The 20,011-nt window shown below is 42.2% G+C and overlaps 1 protein-coding gene across 3 annotated transcripts in view; it reads right to left on the bottom strand.

The window, feature by feature from the left end:
- Nucleotides 1-18,888, bottom strand: part of daam2 (dishevelled associated activator of morphogenesis 2) — a 49,486-nt gene extending 30,598 nt beyond the window's left edge. For 2 of the 3 annotated variants that reach the window (XM_049739730.2, XM_049739733.2), the window contains exon 1: nt 18,675-18,888. The gene's annotated coding sequence lies outside the window, so the exon portion shown is untranslated. Of the gene's footprint in view, nt 1-7,715; nt 12,513-18,674 lie in introns of those variants that run through there. The other variant, XM_049739732.2, reaches the window with a different exon arrangement.
- Nucleotides 18,889-20,011: the final 1,123 nt, after the last annotated feature.

Genomic DNA, 20,011 nt, shown 5'->3' with positions numbered 1-20,011 from the left:
CTCTCCTCCAGAGCCCCATGTGTGGTCAGTCTTCACTCAACAGCAGTCCTGCTGGCCTGCTTCCAGCCTAGGCAAAGTAGGCCGGGGACAAATATATACATGGCAGGATGTATATACAGCAGCCAACATATATAAGTAGGAATCTAATATCCTGTTACAAGATATAGTAAAAGGAGATCCAAAGAAGCGTGCACGCTCATGACTTTGTCATTGTCCAGCGAAGTCGTCATCCAAAGGCACCAAGTGACCAGGTGCACTGAACCCCCAAAAAATTTAAAATGGAATTACCTGGATTCCTGCATGAATTGGTTTTGACACCGTTTCTTTCTTTTTTGACAATCGGCAAATCTGAAGCAATATTATTTGAGCAGCAGTGGTTTTACATTTCATAGAATTGTGAACCTGACAGACATTTCTGAAGTTTTCAGCTGACATTCTGGGATTTTTCTTCTGTGCTTTGCTCTTCAAAGCATATTTAGAGGACGGCCACTTCTCGGGAGCGTGCCAACGGTACTGAACAGTGTTCAACTTTGTCGAGTGGGGGCTTCACTACGAGGTGCGCATGATGAATCTGTCCTTCAATTCACATTGTGAGATATTTGCAGTTGCATTCTTTATCGACGCTTGAGCGGCACAAGAGCCTTGATTACACTTTCTATTTTGTTTCTTATCCGCATGTCTTATCTAGATACTCGCTTTTACATGGTGGCCCGCCCGAGTGTAAACCAGGTCACTTCAAATTCTGTCCATATTGCACAGCCCATATTGTGTTTGTCTATTGTTTCTTAAATGACGTGCAGATGGCTTGCAGAAATGCAAGAAATTCCAAAGGGTTCACTGGCTTTTTTTTTTTTTTAAAAGATTAAAACGATATGGTTGGCTCAGTAGGTGAAAGTATAAGTTATTCTTGGCAGAAACAGAGAGTTCCAAGCAGCATATGAAAATACAGTCATCTCAATGTCATTGAAAATGTGGGCACAAAGCAGAACTAAAGTAAAACATCTGCTCCCAAACCATGACTGGCACTTTGAGAGTCAGTCTAGAAATGCTGAGCAGATGTGAAGGCAAATAGAACATTTGGGAGGAAAAAATAAACGGGCCTCTTTGGTTGTCCTTGGTCACACAGTCTCTATGAATGACGTCATGCGAGATGCCAGCATGTGCTCAACTAATATACATTGAGCAAGGAGTCAAAAACCCTCAAATGCTCCCTTAGGGCTCTATTCTTTCATCCACGCCAGAGCCTCTGGAGACCTTAAAAGGTTCTGCTCAAGTAATGCCGTCACGAGTGTGCGTAAATGACACATTTGAGTGGACCTGAGAATGTGCGAAGCCAGAAAACTCACTCGAGCACGTGGGAGAACGTGACCCTTAAAGTGCTTAACACATTGAATGTTCGCATACCATCTTTGACTTAAGACAGAATGTTTGATTTTCATGTTTTGCCCATCTATCTATCTATCAAACATGTAAGCATTTGATTGCACAAAAAGAACAGTAAAGTTTTTTTATATTAGTGACATATTTCTGTTATTTACAATGATAATTATTTCTCAACAAATGAGGTCGACCCTGAAATTATTATTCAATGAAAAAAAAAGGTATATATTTGAATGACTGACTGAAAAAGTCAGTTTTTGGCTTTCAAAAACTAAGTGCTAATTGGAGCCATCTTAGTGCAATGCCAGGACATCAAATTTCACTAACACACATGCACACACATCTCGTGGCAAGCGTGAAACCACAGAAGCACTTTGATGAACTCCTCGCTCATGCTGCGTGGTGCGCATACAGTCACATGTTCACACTTTCAAAAAAAATCACACACTCCCACTAGAGGCTCGGATGTGTGCACATTTTGCATACTCACACACTGTGAGCCCTGAAGTAGAGAGAGGAGCCTGCCGGCAACTCTGAGTCTTAGTCTGGAGCGTAGCCAAGCATAGCGAGAGAGACACACACACACAGGGATGTGATGCGAGGAAGGTGATGGAAGGTGGGAGGGAGCTTGAAAGGGAGATACTGCTGCTACTTCTCATTCAAGCCACTAACTCCCTGCATGGTCCCCTGTGGCTAGAAGTAGGTCAGTGCAGGAGGAGGGAGCAGCAGTGACGAGAGAGAGAGAGAGGGACGGCGTGCGTGCATGCGTGCGTGCGTGATGAGTTGTTGGGAGGGGAGTCGGCTAAGATAGAAGAGGTGTGAGTATATCCATGCACGGTGGATCAGTCCATCAAACATTTGCGCCTGGATGATTTCATTTCCTCTCCACAACATCCATCACGTCACCGTGCTTCTAGAAGCAAAGGCAATGATGTATAAAGTACATCAAGCTCCCGGTTTGGCCGTCATTGGCGTTTGGAAAGGTACGCTTGAATTGAAGCAAATATGCTTCATCATATCTGCTCCAGCCAGCTACAGTACATTTGTTGCAACATGCTCATCTGTTAAGAGATGGACTGCTTACTTTTTGCTCCATTTTACATCATGTCAATCTAATTGTGCATTGTCCAGCAGTTTCCACAATAGACTTATATAATGTTAACAAATGATACACAAATGCAGATCATACAGTTCATTAGCTATACGTCTCATTAAATCGTGGTTCACTTTTTGCAGCGTCCCTGTGTGGTATTTTTTTTTTGCAGAATATCATGGGATTTTTGCAGCCATTATTTTTCCACTCGACTTATATACCGTATTTTTCGGACCATTGGACACACAGTATTATTAGGCGCAATATCAGTGAAGGGGTCTATTTTCAAATATTTTCATAGGTAAGGCTCTCCGGGTTATAAGTCAGGAGGAATTTTAACTTTGTTTACCTCCTTGTCCGACACACTGTAATGATATTATGCAGCACTGGACTCAATGCCGCCAGTATTACCTATTTGGCATTAGGCTAGTAGGACACAATTTGCCATGATGCTTAGCAAAACATCCAACTGTGTTTAGTGGAGCAAGATGAGCAATGCTGGGTGCTTGTGCCCTAGACGTGGCCTCACCAAAATTCCCTCCCTTGTGTCTGCCTGTCTGTAGTGACTAATGGACCAAGGCTCAATTTTTGATCCCCTTACAAAGCAATTGAGTGGAGGCCAAATCACCTTAGACACAGAGAAGTCTTTCTTTCAGGGAGACCCACGGCCCACCCACGGCCCACCCACGGCTACTGTTTCAGGCCAACAACATTAGTCTAAGCTTACTGTGGTCAGAGGTCATATTGTGTGAAAACTAGTTCTAATAACGGAGAATACATGGCCATCAGAACTGAGAACCCTTTTTGTTTAAATTGTGCATACAGTAATTAAATGGTGATGATGAACAAAAGAATGTCCCACGTGCAAAACGAGACAGCACTCAAATTCCTGAGGGGTGACATCACCCAGCTATTCTGGTACGGATCTCAATGGCAGGGCAGGCAGGGTGCAACCGCCTTAAAGGACAAATGATCAAAGCTGATGGCGGAAGATGCAACATTTTTTCACAGTTGGTTTATATGGAACGCTCATTCCGAACGCATACCTTCGGAGTTCATGTCGACAGGTCAATGATTTCATGAGAATGTCTACACCAAGTGGCTTACTCACGTGTCAGATGAGTGGGACTTTGGACTTGGTTTGCAATTTGCGTATCAACTTTTTTCAATACTACAAGTAGCAACAATATGAGACCTGCTTATCTGCCCTAACAAACAACTTGGCGATTTTGATTTTGTGCCTACGTGCATCTTCCAGGAAGTTTCCAAGGATCGGAAATCCACCCTTTCCTTAAGCCACCCCCTCCATTTTTTCTTCCCACCCTAATTACAGTGCCTGTTTCAATTGCTTCCTCTTTTCAAATCTGCAATCAGATATGGGATGCTATGAAGATGACACAGTCAAAAAACCTGTTCCGCTGTTGATCTGGAAACTATGTCCTCTAACAGTGTCAGTGTAACTGTAACTTAAGGCAATTATGATATTTTCTGGAAATCAAAATTAGTTTTGCACCTGGACACAAACTTGACAAGTGGCAGATATTTTTGTGGTCTAGAAAGAACATGGAATGAGCACTTTATTCCAAAGGCCGCTAACATTCTCCATAACAAACACATTCATGAAAAAACGCAATTGATTACTAAACCAGACGACCTACTGCCGCCCGCACTTGTCATGAATAATTTTCCAATCTTTTCGAACTGACCAAAATAAAGATAATGTCCAATTTCAAACTTCTTAAAAAAAAAGTCTGCTTACTATGTGGGATATCCTGTCAATATCAAACGATAAGCCATTTAACTGCTCATTTCACAGCCAACCTTTGGAGAATTCTCTGAGGTCTAGTTGGCTTGCAGCCTACACGAAAACAAACAAGGACGTCTGGTTTTAACAAGGCCAAGAGGCACAGTAATCCACCTCGCTAATAAAAAGGAAATGCCAATACCAAACCACTGGAAAAAGACGTGTGGCTGACTATACTGTATGGTTCTAATTCTCCCGGGATGTCGTTAATAGGACTTTCATTTTGGTTTGATTCGTGAAAAGAAAAAGAAAAAGTCATTTCCTGGTGTGTGGAGTGGTCATGATTGCATAGACCACATGAGGCTTTGTGGCACTGTGCAGTTAGATCATGTTTTGCTTTGATGTGCCCAAAAATAGAATTACAAGCTTTAAATTGAACAGTTGCAGGCAAGTCTTCAATAGCTAATTAACAAGTTGTACGAAGCAAAGGCACGTGCGTTGGAAGACGGCGTGACAGCCATCAATATGTTTATGTGAGGACATTTCAAAGGGCTGCCAATGAGTTTGTTTCAGTTCAGACTTCAGATTGTGTTTTACGATCCTTCTTCCTAAATTCATCCACATGTTGCAAAGAGTTTCACGTCACCAACGGCAGCTGTTAAAAGCCTCTCGCTGCTAACACAATGCTTTGCCCTGTACTTTTTTCAATTCTCATCTATACTCATAATTCAAACCGGATTAATTTTCTTACGACTCGACATTCCAAAGGCTCCAACGTTGCCAGGTTAACACGAAATGTAATCCTTGGCATGGTTTTTCGTAAAGATCCGACGCTTGCCAGATCAAATGGTTCATATTCCAAAAGGAGGGGTCAGCACTCCAGTCATGTGTTTTCGACCTAGACAAACACCTTTTATGACATGAACATTTTGTTTGACATAAATGGAGTGTTTGAGCTGGCTACCAAGTTTGAAAGGATTCTGGGTGTCCAACAATCTAAAGGTTGTTTCAACGGAGCATGTGTGCTTTTTGCCAAATGACACACTTGCAGAGCCATCCAGCCCTTTTCTTCGCCACTCATTGTCTCGGGAGTCGATAGCGTGCAAATGGGGACTGTCAATCACAGTGCACATATAGAAACTGAAAACAAATAACAGAGTGGGAAGTTGTATGAAGCATACATTTGGGACTTGTTTTCATCATTATCCAAACTGAGTTTGCATCGCTCACCTTCTTATCCTCTATAAAAACTGTTTTTCCATGTCATAAAATGAAGAATGTAATATAGTCTGCATTCACAAAGCTATTAATATTGCTTGTATGAGGTCAACAGCTGCAACAGAGGACAAGGGGCTTCTGGGCAATCTCTGGAATTCTCTCCTAGGACAGTTATAGGCACGCAAATTGGGGTAGCCCCTATGAGGGGACCAGCACTTTTTCTTTTTAAATAGCCTGAAGTAATATAACACTGAATTGAGGCACTGATATGCTTTCACATCACAAGCCCTGGAAAGTGTGTCACTGGCACAATGACTGGACAGCATCATTTCTTCTCGTATCTATCCCAGGGTTTGGTTCTGTAAGCATTCGATGTTGAATAGAACATGGTGATAATAATCCTATCCCAATGATCTGATTGGAATATTTAAGCAGCTTTTGAGACATTTGTTTTTTTTTTAGCTATGCTAATGATAAAGGTTGTTAAGCTGCCAGTCAACAGCTGGGTTTAAAGGGTCTATAAGTGACTCTGCCTCACTCTCCCAACTCATCCTGAGAGAGCGCTTCATACATCAATAATGCTCAATAAAATATGAAAAGACCCAAGAGTGCTGACGGCAGCAGGGGACGCGGCAAAATATATGCACGCATCGTGTGAGTCCTCAACTTTAACGCTTTCTCAACATGTTGAATCTTTTAGTGGTTTTCACTGTGATTGACCCTCGTCACATAAGCGTGAATGGAGAATAAACACTCAAATTATTAGTACAATATTACAAGGACAAGACAAATACAGTAATATTTATGTTTAACAAAACAATTGTAAAGAATAAAATACAAAAGTGTTTCTTTCTGGCTTGTATTGAATATGTAAATTCAAATGCGGGCTCGGGTAAAAGCAATAGTTAAAAAAGTCAAGTTTGAGCGAAAAAGAACTGAGGTGTCTGTATGGAATGTTTTCCATCCATAAAATATCAGACTAAGGAAAACCTTACAAAGAGTATCCGTAACCAATTTCATATGTGGAAATTTGGAGTGCTGATGCATAAAACTTTCATCAGCATGCATTTGACACACTGGGAGGATTTAGCACTAAGCTGACAGTCTGACAGGGACAGGCAAAGCTTCCACATGGGACATGGCGCTTTAAAACATTGGGGAACCCTGGACAGTGTGTTTATGTTGGGGGAACTTCCATTGTGTATTTTGGCACCCCCCGGGAAACACGGAAGGAGTTAACATAAAAGTAAAATCAGCATTCAAAGCAAAAGCCAATTTTTTTTACAAGATAAGTTGAACGGGGTTCTACATTAATAGTGGCCCGGGGACATTGCTTGACTATGTTGGGCCACCCAAACTTTGCTGACAGGGCCAGTACAAAGCTTAAATACTATCAAATCAGCGTGTTCTTTAAATATTTATATTGTATTCAATGGTTTTAACCCAGAAGAGTTGAGTTGGGTCTTTGCGGATGTAGCTTGATATGTCTTTCTCATTTTTTTCTATTGTTCTAATTTAAGCCACAAAGTGACTCATCAGCGACTGGTTGCAGTTAATGATGCATTCCAGATTGCTTCAAGACGAAACAATTGACCACTCCATTACCCACAAGCGACAGAATTGTTAATGATCACGTATAATCTTAGTCTATTCCCCTAACTAATTTCCACGAGCAAAGAAGCAGGATCAAGACCCTTAAAATGATTCAATTAGGTTGACACCACAAAACTAATTAAACCGAGGGGCTAAACCAACACACCAAACAAGATTCCACCAGTACAGAAGTTTGCAAAAGTGAAATGGTCTTTTGTCCGGAACATGAGTATTAAATTGTTTTTCTGCAGCACTTACCAAACATACACATAAGCTTGGCTAAAAGTGGGAAGTCTGTTAGTCATAAAAGTGTTGTGGTTTCATACACAAGCACACAGGTAGGTAAATGCAGACATATGTCAACAGCACCGGAGAGACCATGCATGTTTCACTAGCCTGCAATTGCTACCGTTTATGACCTCCAGGCTACTCTTACAGTACCTCGTAACATAGCAACATAAAAAGTTGCAATTTTATGATGTGACTGCATGGGATTGCTACAATGGCTGAATGCATAGACAATTGCTTTTTGTAGGTCGATTGAACAGTGAGATGCGGTGCAAAGAAACTAGGTTGACCATCTGCAGCCCTTCCAGTCTGCAATCCCCTAGCGAGTAAACAGCACTACAGCATAACGTTTAGTCACAATGACCAAGTATCAGTATCAAGATCAAGTATCTCACTCACCCGCTTCAAATGCTGGAAGATGGCTCACTCCCAGGCCACATAGAAACAAGGAGAGCAAATCAAGTCTCAGATTTTACATAACCACTAGTTAGTCATTCATTATTCCTACTTTATTTTGGTCTTTCTGTCTAATTCCCAAGGCATTTTCACCCAAAACTGCGATGTTAAGTCTGCTTTCCCTCACTGAACCTCTGAGCTTAGATGTGGCTTTCAGCTGACAGGGCTGAGAGCTGAGCTGTTGACATGCTCCCTGCTTCTTCTCTGTCCCGCCCCCATTTCCAGCTCCCTCGCTCACCGTACATCTCATCTTTGGTATGGTATCCCTTTTACAGGAACCATATTAGCGTTCATTTACGGTATATGGATATATGCAGAGGCGAGCTCTGAATTTAATTTAATAGTGACCACAGAAAGACACTATTTGCATTGTTCCAGTGTACATGCATAAATGGGGACTTAATTCCCGACTAACAACACCAAGACACCCTTTTGGGACTCGTATTGGTGCAACTTTACGTTGAACTTCTCCTTCCTTTGATTTGATTTTTTCCAGACGTCAAGTGTTTACATGAATCACAGTCTGACTGACCACTCATTCGGATTTCTAATTATAAACTGTCAGGGGAGTACGTGGGGAGAGTTAGTGTACATTCCTCAAGTGCCTTGCTCAAGACCACCTCAGCTGTGATTGCGGCATGGATGATGCAAATAATCTCAAGGGAGGATGCAGAGATTTCTTTACATATGTATCATGTGTGTGTGTGTGTGTGTGTTTTGAGAGTCCAAGACATAAACAGGATATGACCCTTTGCAGCTTGCTGGCCGCCTTACACCTATACCCACAATTCCATTGGCGTGCCTCACATTCCCTTACTAAGCATCCTGTGGTTGTGTGTGTGTGTGTGTGTGTCGGGGGGGAGACCTTCACAACGCCCAACGGAAAGCCCTTTTCCTGCACGGCATCTCAACACTGGCACATGCACAAGAACACACACGGCAAAATAAGCAGATGCATGTCATTAGGACCAAGCTATCACTCACAAAGGAAGAGGATTCCCTGAAGTCAAGAGAGTTAAGTTATGCTGCAGGTTTCATACAATGAGGGGTCAGCTGCAGGATGTCATCCGAGTGACGCAATAGCTTACTCTGATAATGGAGGTCAATATATCCACAACATTTAATACATACTATCTTGGTACTGCGCGGCTTAATCTGGGGTTACAAATAAAATGCGTCATTGTTAAGCGCATCATCACGCCGGTCAGCGAGGCAAACAAACATAGGTCAGATTGATCAATTTAATCATTTCAAGACTCACTATCTTACAGCCCCGAGATGTTTTTCTTCCTTGAGTTAGTTTTGTTTAGTCTAGCCAGCACTCTTGTGAATAAAGCAAACAAAATGTTGATTGAGTTAGAGATGGTTACATAAAGACAAACAACCAGTCTTAATTTAACTGATAGTAGCTCACCTAAAATAAATAAGGCTATTTATGATAAAAGAGAAGGCCATCTTTCTCTGATGACAAAAAACGAATGTCAAACATAGATTTTGATATGCGACTCCAGCTTTCAAATACTTCCACAGAAAAACAGCCATAAAGCTAAATATAATATGCTAGTTACTTTGGCGTTTAGAGTGAAATTTCTGCTGATATTGTGTTGCCTTTAATACTTGACTCCTTCCTCCTCCTGTACAATTTGCTTCTCGCTGGTTCTCCATCCAACACAAATACCTGGTTTTATGCAGCATTAACTCCGAGTAAACAGGCATTTATTCTAGTCGTTTGCTCTGGCCAGCTCATACTGTCGCTGCATTTTTGGTGTTGTAAAAGTGCTGATGGTGTTTTTGTCCTTAATGGAGACTGGACAAAGGTCAGAGGTCAGCCAGCTGCTTGCTCCACAGTACCTTCTGCTGTCTGCTTGGACTTATGCCAGCTCAATGTTGTCACTGTGGTTTAATTTTTCACCAGAGTGACTCATGACATTTTCATAAAAGCCGGTGATGTCATGGTTTAATCTTTCGGCCTTCAATTTATCACTGCATAGTTGCAGATGAAAAGAGAACGGTCCATCAATGTTGCTTTTGTTTGCCCCTGAAATAAAAAGTGTCCAAACAATTATGCGCTAGTATATATTGCAATCATTAAAAGTATTATTATTATGAATGCAAAGATTTTTTTTTCTTCTGTGTCACCTTACATCACAGTCTGCAGACTCAACGTCGGCTTGCCTGACACATGAAGAATTTTTTTGTGGTAAATATTGCGCACCTCACACACAAGGGTAATCTTATAAGGCTATTATGTAAGATTTAAGATTATCGGGCGTTTGACATACTTAAGTGGAAAGCGGGGGAGGATAACCCGATTGGCCTTCGATACCAAATGAGACTATTGAAGGATACTAATGGAGAAAAAAAAAAGAACTGCTGGTAAAACTGAAACGAGTAGGTCTTGTTCTTTTTTTCCAGATGCTTCCATTTGAAAATATGGTTTTCATATTCCACTTTCTATGGTAAGTGGCAACAGGGGAACAGCTTCAGCTGTACGGCACTAACTACATTTCAGTGCTGACATTTATCCAACTAGTCAAAGAAAATAGCACAGACCACTTGAGAGGATCCTTGGTGACTGTAAAGTGAACCCCAAAAATATTTTAAATTCTCCATCGGGGCCTATCCAAGTGTTTTTTTTTTTTTTTTTTACAATGGTGTGAATCAATCATTAATTTTACCTCTCTCCAAAGTATTGGTTCACTTTGCGTATAATGAAGTATGTCCAGCGAGTGCACTTCTAACCAGCGTAGAAGGAATGAATACAGTAGTCGAACTCCACGACTGAACCACTCACTCCTCTTTCCACATGTCACAAGAACATCTGGGAGTCATCTGCCTGGCTAAAGTAGGCCCCCTGTGAACAGGTGCAAGACTGCACTCATGTGGTCCTGTGACCTTTTTCTTGACCTTTAGTCTGTTGTAATAGGCTATGAACTCTTCCCAAGGTTGCCATTGAACACAGACCAAGCTGTCTGAACCGGTTGTATTACCCAGAGACTATGATGCAAGCAATTGCCGTATATGTTTTGGAAACATCTCTCAAAATAAGTACAGCTACTTTTCTGAAGAATCTCTAATCAATAAGAATTTTTGATATTGAGGGATCCCAAAACAGCAGACATGGTCTAATCAGCAGTGATACGAGATCATTGGCATTATTTCTGCCTTTGTAGAAACCAATAAGGAATAACACTTTGTTCATCTCTAAATCAGAACACGGCCTAAATATGTCAAACCTAATGAGCAGCTAGAGAGGACAAGACCAAAAGATTTCAAGCAACATCTGTACATCTCAGCGAAAAGCCAGAAATGACGGTAACCGAGAGATCAACAAACAGTCAACCTTTGACCCATGAGACCCGTCAGGCCCACGTCCCTTGTGTTCCTTCCTACCACACGGAGTTGATGCAGCTGCCTCATATATGGCGAAGGTCAGACGTGTTATTCATCTGATTTACTGGCTTCCAAATAAGGAGCCCTCTGGCACATCCTGTTCATCAGAATTTTTACTACCTTTGGGTTTATATTAGCGTGCACATCACCATTAAGAATAAGAACCCCTCCACACAAACATATAAACATTCCCAGTAAGACCTCATCTTGTTAAACAATAGCGGGTCAACATTGTATTCCTTAAAATAGGAGGAAATGGAAAAAAAGAACACAAATCTGGGCTAATCGCATCAGCTTTAGCTGAATACAATCAACACACATTGTTCCAATTACATGCTACTTAAATTAAATAATCAGGTTGGGCCGACAATTGTCTCATTGCATGGCGGAACAAAAATGTGGGTCCACCCCCCCAACACACTTTTCATTCTTGCATCTTGGTTTCCTTCCTCTTCTTTCATAGGTCTGACACGAGACAATAGTTGAAAGAAGTGAGTGTTGCCGTTGACACGGCTGCACTTTGTAACGTGGAGCACTTTCTCGAAGACTTTTTTTCCCACTAAACAAAAGTCAGTAGCCATTTTCAAAGTCATGATCGATCGCTACCTCGAGAGTGAAAGGGAAGTGCAAGTCTGTAGTAGAAGAACTTTCCTTGAGGGCAACAAGATGTCTTACCGAGATTAACCTCAATCTAGGTTCACCGGATACAATGCAAATAAGTCTCTCAAATTCAAACCTAAGGGACATGTACAATCTCCAATTAACTTTTAGAAATATGCAGTGTATTGGAAAATTATTTCCAGTTGAAATTCACTGGACACCACTGGTTCCAAATGTATGATCAGTGCCTGCTTTAATACTTAGAAATCTGTCAACATGCTTCAAGTGCACACTTGTAAGCTCGCACAGCGGGACCCTTTCCTTCCATTCTGTTGCAAGATGTAATAACAGGAATAACGGGAACAATGGCACACAGTTTTTTTCCCCATCTAGTTTTCCTTCTAATGCCTATCGCCCATTATCAAGGATGGTAGCTTATTGGTGTTAAGGCAAATAGCTTTTTTAATGGACTTAAATGCACGCACAACTTACTCCAATCAAGTGGAAATCTTGTTTAATTCACATTGACTAACAGGATTTTAAACCTTGTCTGTATTAGCTCTTTCTGATTCTGGCAACCATTTGACCACACTTTATTAATGACATTTTTTAGTCCATTCAATCTCCCTTCCTTATTTAAGATTGAGGAACAATACGTAATATAGCAAGGTCACTCTGCCTTTGCTTAGTGCAGTGGATCTGTTTTGATAAAGCTGTATTATTGTCTGTAATGGGGGTGTAGCCCGTCTTAATACGGATGAGCCCCCCCCCCCCCCTCGCTTGCATGAATTCAAATACACGCGGCTAAGGGCGCATATCCATTCCGGTCAACATCCCCACCACCGCACTGCCCCTCATCCGTTTCGGCTTTCTCCAACAATCCAAATATCTTTCAGCCTGCTCATGCAACATGGCACGGCTAATCCATGCAGCTGTCACACAATGTGAAGGTATTTGCTCGGGACAGGCTTCAAAAAACATTTCGCTATTACGGTGGCTCACGGCTTGAGGATACCATTTAGGTTCAAATGCATGGATGTAAAAGTGTGTTGAAAAAGAGCAAGATGGAGTAAAGTGAGCCTTTTGGAGATGTTATGCTTGCGCTGAGTCAGATGGTTTGGCACACTCATGGCTTCGCATTCCCTCTATGATTCCATTGTTGGCAGAATGGAGCTTTCAGCACACACGCAGAGCTTGTTTTGGCTACACTGGCAATAGGAAAATTCTAGATTACGTCAAACGGAATTACAAATGGCAACGGACAACCACAGCCAGCACCAAATTAGTGTTGGTGCTTGATATAAATGGGCCTGTAACCCTTAATGACACTTTATGAACAGACTGACTAAGAACTGCCAAAACAAGACAATGGTTGGATCACTTTGGAGTGCTCCACTTGCTGCTTATGTTTGTTTACCCGCACGCTTCCTGAATAGAAATATTTTCCGCGTTTATATACACAAAAGAAAAAAACAGCCTCCATGATGTATTGTAACTACAGAAACATTGCCAAGGGTCAGCATGCAAAATCTAACAGCGTGTCAATCATACGAGGATGACAACCGCGTTAATAGGTTTTCTTGCTCCTACTTTCCTCCTTCACATCTGCAAAAACTTGTAAATGGAAATCGGGGTTAAAACGTCCATCGGGATATCTTAGGTTGATTGACAAAGGGAGGTTGAGCTCAGTGCCGAGGAACAGTAAAAAAAAAAGCAACAGCTTTATTGGGCAACAATATAAAGGCTTTATGGCACTTAGATTACCAAATGGTGCATTATAAAGTTCTAGAAATAAACACCTTGCCATGTGAAGTAATCTTGTGTGAGATCAATCTGTCTCTCCAAAGGGATAAGCGCAAAAGAAGCCATTTTAGTAAGGCTCTCCAGAGACAGGCTTCTATTCATAAGGCCTCTGAATGCTTTAGCTGTTCCCAACCACGCAGTCCTTCACTTGGTCAAAAGAAGTTCTTGGAGGGGAAAAAAAAAATGTGGTAGTGATGAAGGATCCGTGGCTCAGGTCCAACTTTCAGATCCACGTTCATCTGTTTTGGTACTCCATAGCCAAGAGACAGACCCGTTTGTCATCATTTTTGAGATCCCCACCTACGTTCACTCATCCGTCTCATTGCTTAAACACAATGAGATGACAGTTTACGCTAATGACGCATCCGATTTTGGCCGAGAGCCAGTGGAAGACAAGTCAAGGTGCCTGCCAGTCATTTTTAACCTACTTTACAATCATTACAAGACAGCGTTAACATTTTGAGATGATTTCTTCAATGTTTTGGGTTTAAACAAAGACAATCCAATAGGAAAGCTTTGTTAAAAAAAAAAAAAAAAAGCTTCAAAGTCCAGCTTTGGAGGAAAGACTTGCTCTGCAGGGATTGCAAGAAAAAAAAACATCAGTGTGGCACATTCCCCAATGGAACGTCATTGTAACTCCCATGTTTGCACATTAGTCGCCATCTGAAGTGATTAATTGGATGGGAGTGTTATTTTTTCGCGTCAAGACCTTTCATCGCGTCGCCGAGACATCTATGTAATCTCCTGCTTCTGAAAAGATAAACTGCAGTTTTGGCTCTCTAGTGAAAGCAAGTGAAAGCGGCTGGCCTTCTGCTAGCGCTCGCTAGGGGTTGCTAGGAGAGGAGACCCAAAGCAGTGATGGGGCTTGCCGTCGCTGAGAGCCAAGGGGGCCCCCGGGGAAAAGACGGTCCAGAGAGCGGGGGACTCTCACGAATGTCAGGAAATTTTCCCACAATTAAACACACAAACAGATTCACACAGGGCAGCAAAAAGGACCGAGATGACCGAAAGGAAGGAAGGGAGGGTGGAATGAGGACGAAGAGTTCATGCTCCGTCATACTGCTTGTAAACATACTTCATATGCTAACACTGGTTTGAATTGAAAATGACTTTTTAAGTGGCTCAGAAAAATAAATGAGTGGGACAGATGGAGAAGAGAAGGATTTGAGTCTTATTCATGGTGTGACGTCGGAAGGGATGAAATTTGTCCAGGAGGGCACGTATCCTTCTTCCTCCATTTTGACCGCTGTCCTTCTAAAGCGATTACACCTTAAGAAAAAAATTTGATATGCATGCCTTGTTTCCAGTGGGTGAGCGAAATTTTTCAAACTTCCTTTTATAGAAGTAACCCTCCGCCCCCCCCATGCGGGATATTATAAATAAGAAGCAGGAATGCAGAAAGACAAGAAATAAACATCCATCCAAGCTGCTGGGTTATCTACACCCAGCTGTGCAGTTTAGAAGACAATCTTTCAAGCTGATGTCATACACTGTGACAGCGTTAAAATAGATTTCCGATCATTTGACAAAGTGTAAACGCGCTAAATGTGGACCTTGAGTTCGTAAAATAGAAAAGTAAAATAGTTATCGGGCGCCAAATGCAATTAATGCTAAATGCGCACAAGTAAAAACAGAATGAGCAAGAATGTTCCACCATGAACGGGGAAACCAAGTTGTAATTTGATGTAAAAAAAAAAAAAAATCCAAGTTTCTCAAGCCAACTGGTAAATATATACAAACATGAACATTTGAAAGCATAAAAGAAATCTTAAAATATTATTGATCACAGTTAAAATCAATGTCAGATCTGGAAAGTATTGAGGAGCACTTGTCCCATGCCAGGTCCAAAGCTCATTTGGGTGGCAAACTGAATTTGAAATGTATAGGTGAAGGCAGGGGAACCTGTTGGCAAGAAAACACTGTGTGGTTGACGTTATGGAGTTTGGATAAACTATTCCATATGTGCACCAGATCCCAAGTGAAAGGGCCGCTTTGTGCTCAGCAAAGTATCAAGAGCATATGTCCCAAACGGAGCCCCACAATCACCACCACCCGTCCCGTCCCGTCCCGTCCCGTCCCTTCGCCCGTCTGTCCATCCCTGACAGAATCAACGTGGTGCTTTTTCTGTAGCTCGAGCTATTATTAGCTCGGTCGGTATGCAGGAGCTCTAAGATTAGATGTGGAGATCTCAACGTTCATCCTACTGATGGACTGACTACCTGTGACTCCAACACTTGTCAATCGTGGAAAAGCTGTGGAAATGTCAGCAAACAAAACTGTAGGAGGGGCAGCATTTTTTTTTTTTTATACAGAGAGGAGGTTGAGTGTGTGTTTTTCAAATGATTTTCAAGATTTTTGCGGCCATGCTTCTGTCAGTCACGCAAGCAGCCTGGTGGGGGGCATAGCTGGCATTTGCTGTGATTGATGGGATTTTAATTGACCTCATAGTCTGGAAATGCTTTTACCACATACGGAATAAGAAGCCAGTATCAGATTTTTTTTTTTTTTATTCAAGAACAAACCGGGACATATGACAAATGTAAATTGAACTTCCCAGCTGGTTTAGCCACATTCTCCTCTGAGGCCAAGAGGTCTTCGCCCTATCAGACATTCCTGCTATGCAGCGCTTCCTCTTGAACCCAGGTGTGGCGAGCAGAGAATAGCTTTAGGATTGTCTGAACGTTCCAGCTTCCCGTCACCTTGCATGTTATTTATTCTTTTTTTGGGGGGTTAATCCACTCAAATTTAACACGAGACATTGATGTTTAAAAATGTATATCCATTCATGCTGCTACATTTGTGGACCTCAGTGTGGCCGGGAGAGAATGGACAGGTTACAGTACGACATAATTTATGTACTCCTATTCAGACATTTGGAAGTCCAAATGCACATTATGGGAATGTATTACATGGTGCCAGAAATATGGTTGCCTCGTGCTACAAAAATAATCCAGTTTGCCATTTTTTTTGTAAGTACCATTTATGATTAAGGAGCAGTAGGAGGGGGCTTTAGGGAGCGTTGCAGGGGATCACTTTTAACAGACACAACATGTGGTGTCTGGAATAAGATTATGCCTTAACAGCTAATTACTCCCAGACTTCTTTCTTAAACCCTGTGCCAGAAATTGCAGTAAGCATGCAAGCAGGCTGCATTGCCAGCGCAGGCTGAAACCATGATTAGCAACTCGTCATATGCACGTACCGTGACTCACAATGCCGGTTCATGTCATGGAGGGAGAAGTCACAATTGACCTCCAGGTAAATTGCCAAATTGTCTGGAATGCAGCCAGCAACTCATCATGTATTTTTAATGGCAAACCTGAATTGTGTGTTCACATATTTGAGCAAAATGCCGTCCCTGCATGATGATTATTCCATCTTATGTGACAAAGAACAGGCATTTTCACAATAATGATAAAAATAACCACAGCTTTGGTGTTCCTTTAATCATCAACAGCTTGCACTATGCCACATGGGGTTGATCCCACCTGCAGACCAAAATCATGCTGAAGCAAAGTGCACCACAAACATGGCTGAACGATGATCCCGCACCACCCCTCCCTTCCCTGTGGCAGGAAAGCTTACCAAAGGCTTATAGTACTGGGCACACCAGTGTCATGTGCAGCTTGCTTGTTTACCTGCTAAAAACCCAGTATGTCATCTGAGCAAGGCTCCATCTTTCCACCTCCTCCAGTAACGTGCACACAACCCAATTGTCTATCCTCCTCAGTCAGCCAGGGTACAGCCAGAAGCAGCCCACGTCAGCCAAGGGCTTTTGTTACTCTTGGACCAGATCTATTTTTCTTTCCTCCCCCCCTTCGGAAACGCACAGGTAGCTGGATGAGGATTGCGCTTGCTAATCAAAACATTGGACCTAAAAATACTTCTGCCAAACTGCTGCAACAGCTGCTCCAGATGCACTGGAAGGCAAAGCCCATGTCTCATATGTATGATTTTACAATTTTCAAGCTTCAAACTCTTCACGTGGCTTACATTGGTTGGTAACCGACTTAGTTGGAAAACCTTGTTATCCCTTTTCTGCCGCAAACAAATTAGCCGCACAAATGTGGGCGATTTATTCCGAAATAGTTTTGTCAGTGGACACGCATAAGGATTCATGTTTTCATCGGGGGATGTTACGCTCACAAGTGACATGGTTTTGACACATGAGGTGGAATGTGGCAGATGCTCAATGCAAAGCTGTGTGGGTGACAAGGAGGATGCGGAGGGAGCAATTGAGCGCTTGGCATGGTGCACTGCTTGTAAAGCCTGCTCAGATGAGCAAGAGGACACATTACTGCATCACTGCCAGATGTGCAAAGGGATTAAAGGGCTCCATACTTCCCCATCCTCTTTGAATTACAGATTGCATTTTAAGAGCCATGGAGGCCTGGAAGTTGGTAAACAGCCACTGTGGACACAATACTGTAAATGCAGCATGTTAATTTTAGAAACTGTTGAAATTGTAGCTGCTCGAGTGATTATTGCATTAAATGATGTGATGGTATGAAATGATCCACTGGGATCAACCTTCACTTATTGCTGTGCATGTCTGTAGTATATTGTTAATAAGGAGGTAGGGCGCCCTCTGTGGGTACTCGAGCGAATCGGCGTCAAATTTGACATTTTAGTATTCTGCAGACATTCATTGAGTATCTACGTGAAGGAATCTAGTTGGCATTGTATCACATATAGGAGGGGACGACGGTGACAAATAGAATTGTGCAATAAAGTGTAAAAAGCAGCTGATGGTACTAAGACCTGACATCAAAGACGTTTTTTATTTTTTTTATTTTTTTACGACCGCACGTTGGCATCCTTTGCAAAAGAGATGTCGCGTAACATCATCTATAATGCTCTCATTTGTATTTTTCCAGCAACACAAATAGGGGGCTGCAAATATCTTGCAACAAAGATTTCACACGTTTGCCATCTCCACGCCAACGGCAGCCTCGATGCTTACTTCCCCCGGCTGATGAATGCACGGCCGGGCCGGGCCGGGTCGGGTCGGGCCCAGGCCGGGGGGTGACAGCTAGGCAGCACCATCACAACCCCGAGCACCTCATGCACATTCACCAGGTAAAATGAAATAAAATCGGTGCTTACCGCTTCGGTTCTTTACGGAGAAAGCAGGTTGTGATCGGCAATAATGATGATGATTATGATAATAATAATCCCTCTTAATGTTGTCAGCGGATAATTGCAGTGTGGGACAGTGGGAGCGAGGTCCTGCCTGCCTGGCTGCATGGAATGAGCTGCTCATTCAGCTCAATGATAGATAGTGAGTGACTGAGTGAGTGAGTGAACTGACTGCAGCGCGACTGTCAAGTCGCACCAAACAGCAGCAGCCGCACCACGCCTCCCTTCTTAAAGCTACGGCGCACGCTCCGTGTGGACGGGAGAGACATTTATTTCGGTCTGAAAGGTGCACTGCACGATTTATTTTGATTTCTGCAATTTACATTTTGCAAGGCTGTTTGAAAAGCAATGCAGTTCCCTCGGTATATTGCAGGTTATCGCAACTGTTTGCAAATTTGATGCAATTTTTTTTCCCTTTAAACTCAAGCCAAATCTCCAATTCTTTGTCTGCATCACATGGCATCTTTTTTTACACTATCAGTCAAAAGAAGTTTGCAGAGGATAGTCTTGTGTCTCTAAGCCTGCATTTACTCATCTGAAAAATGAAGAAGCCAAGTGAATGGCTGCGTTTAGATTTCCCCACAGCCCATAATCCTTCATTAATTGCCCATTCCAGGGACCCACTTTGGACCCTGTGGCTCAAGCAGACATCAAATTTAATTTGATGTGTCTGAGAAAGATCCATGTCCAGCTGTGCTATTTTGGTGCATAAGATCATTTGTAAGCATTAAGCAGTGGAAAGACATTGGGAAAAGTTGATGGTGCTCAAAATAATTTGACTTGTCACCATGAAATAAAAGCTCCGTCCCATTATAAGGACAACTTGGGTGGCTTTATTGTTGTTCCCTGTATTGTGTTGTAGTAACTATTGTTCTTAAAGTCCCACTTCACATGCCGGTGGTGGTTGGGATTTTGACGAGATTGTTTCTGTTTACAGTCAGTAATGATGACTCCATACTTTTGCCAGCCCTGTATTAGTTGCATGACCATGCATTTTTATAAATCAGTGCAATGGGATATTGTGACAAGCAATTCGATTCTAGACGCGTCAGGTGTATTGCTTGGCATTTGGGTGCAAGGACATATATTGCTGTGTGATGCACAAATACAAAAAAGCTTTCCTGAAAATTACTCAAGTACTGCTGTCATCCTGCTGTAATCGTATATTGTCTGTTTTTTTTTTTAAAGAGCAAAGATTCCGGTGTTGAAAGGTAGTGCACCAGTGGCTTGGTCTGTCATTGGCAAGATGACATTTTCCAGTGAAGGCCAATCATTTTAAACTTGGGGGGAAACCAAGAAAAAGG

This window comes from Syngnathus scovelli, chromosome 14 (genome assembly GCF_024217435.2).
Source record: "Syngnathus scovelli strain Florida chromosome 14, RoL_Ssco_1.2, whole genome shotgun sequence".
NCBI classification, from domain to species: domain Eukaryota; kingdom Metazoa; phylum Chordata; class Actinopteri; order Syngnathiformes; family Syngnathidae; genus Syngnathus; species Syngnathus scovelli.
This window is presented reverse-complemented; position numbering and strand designations above follow the sequence as displayed.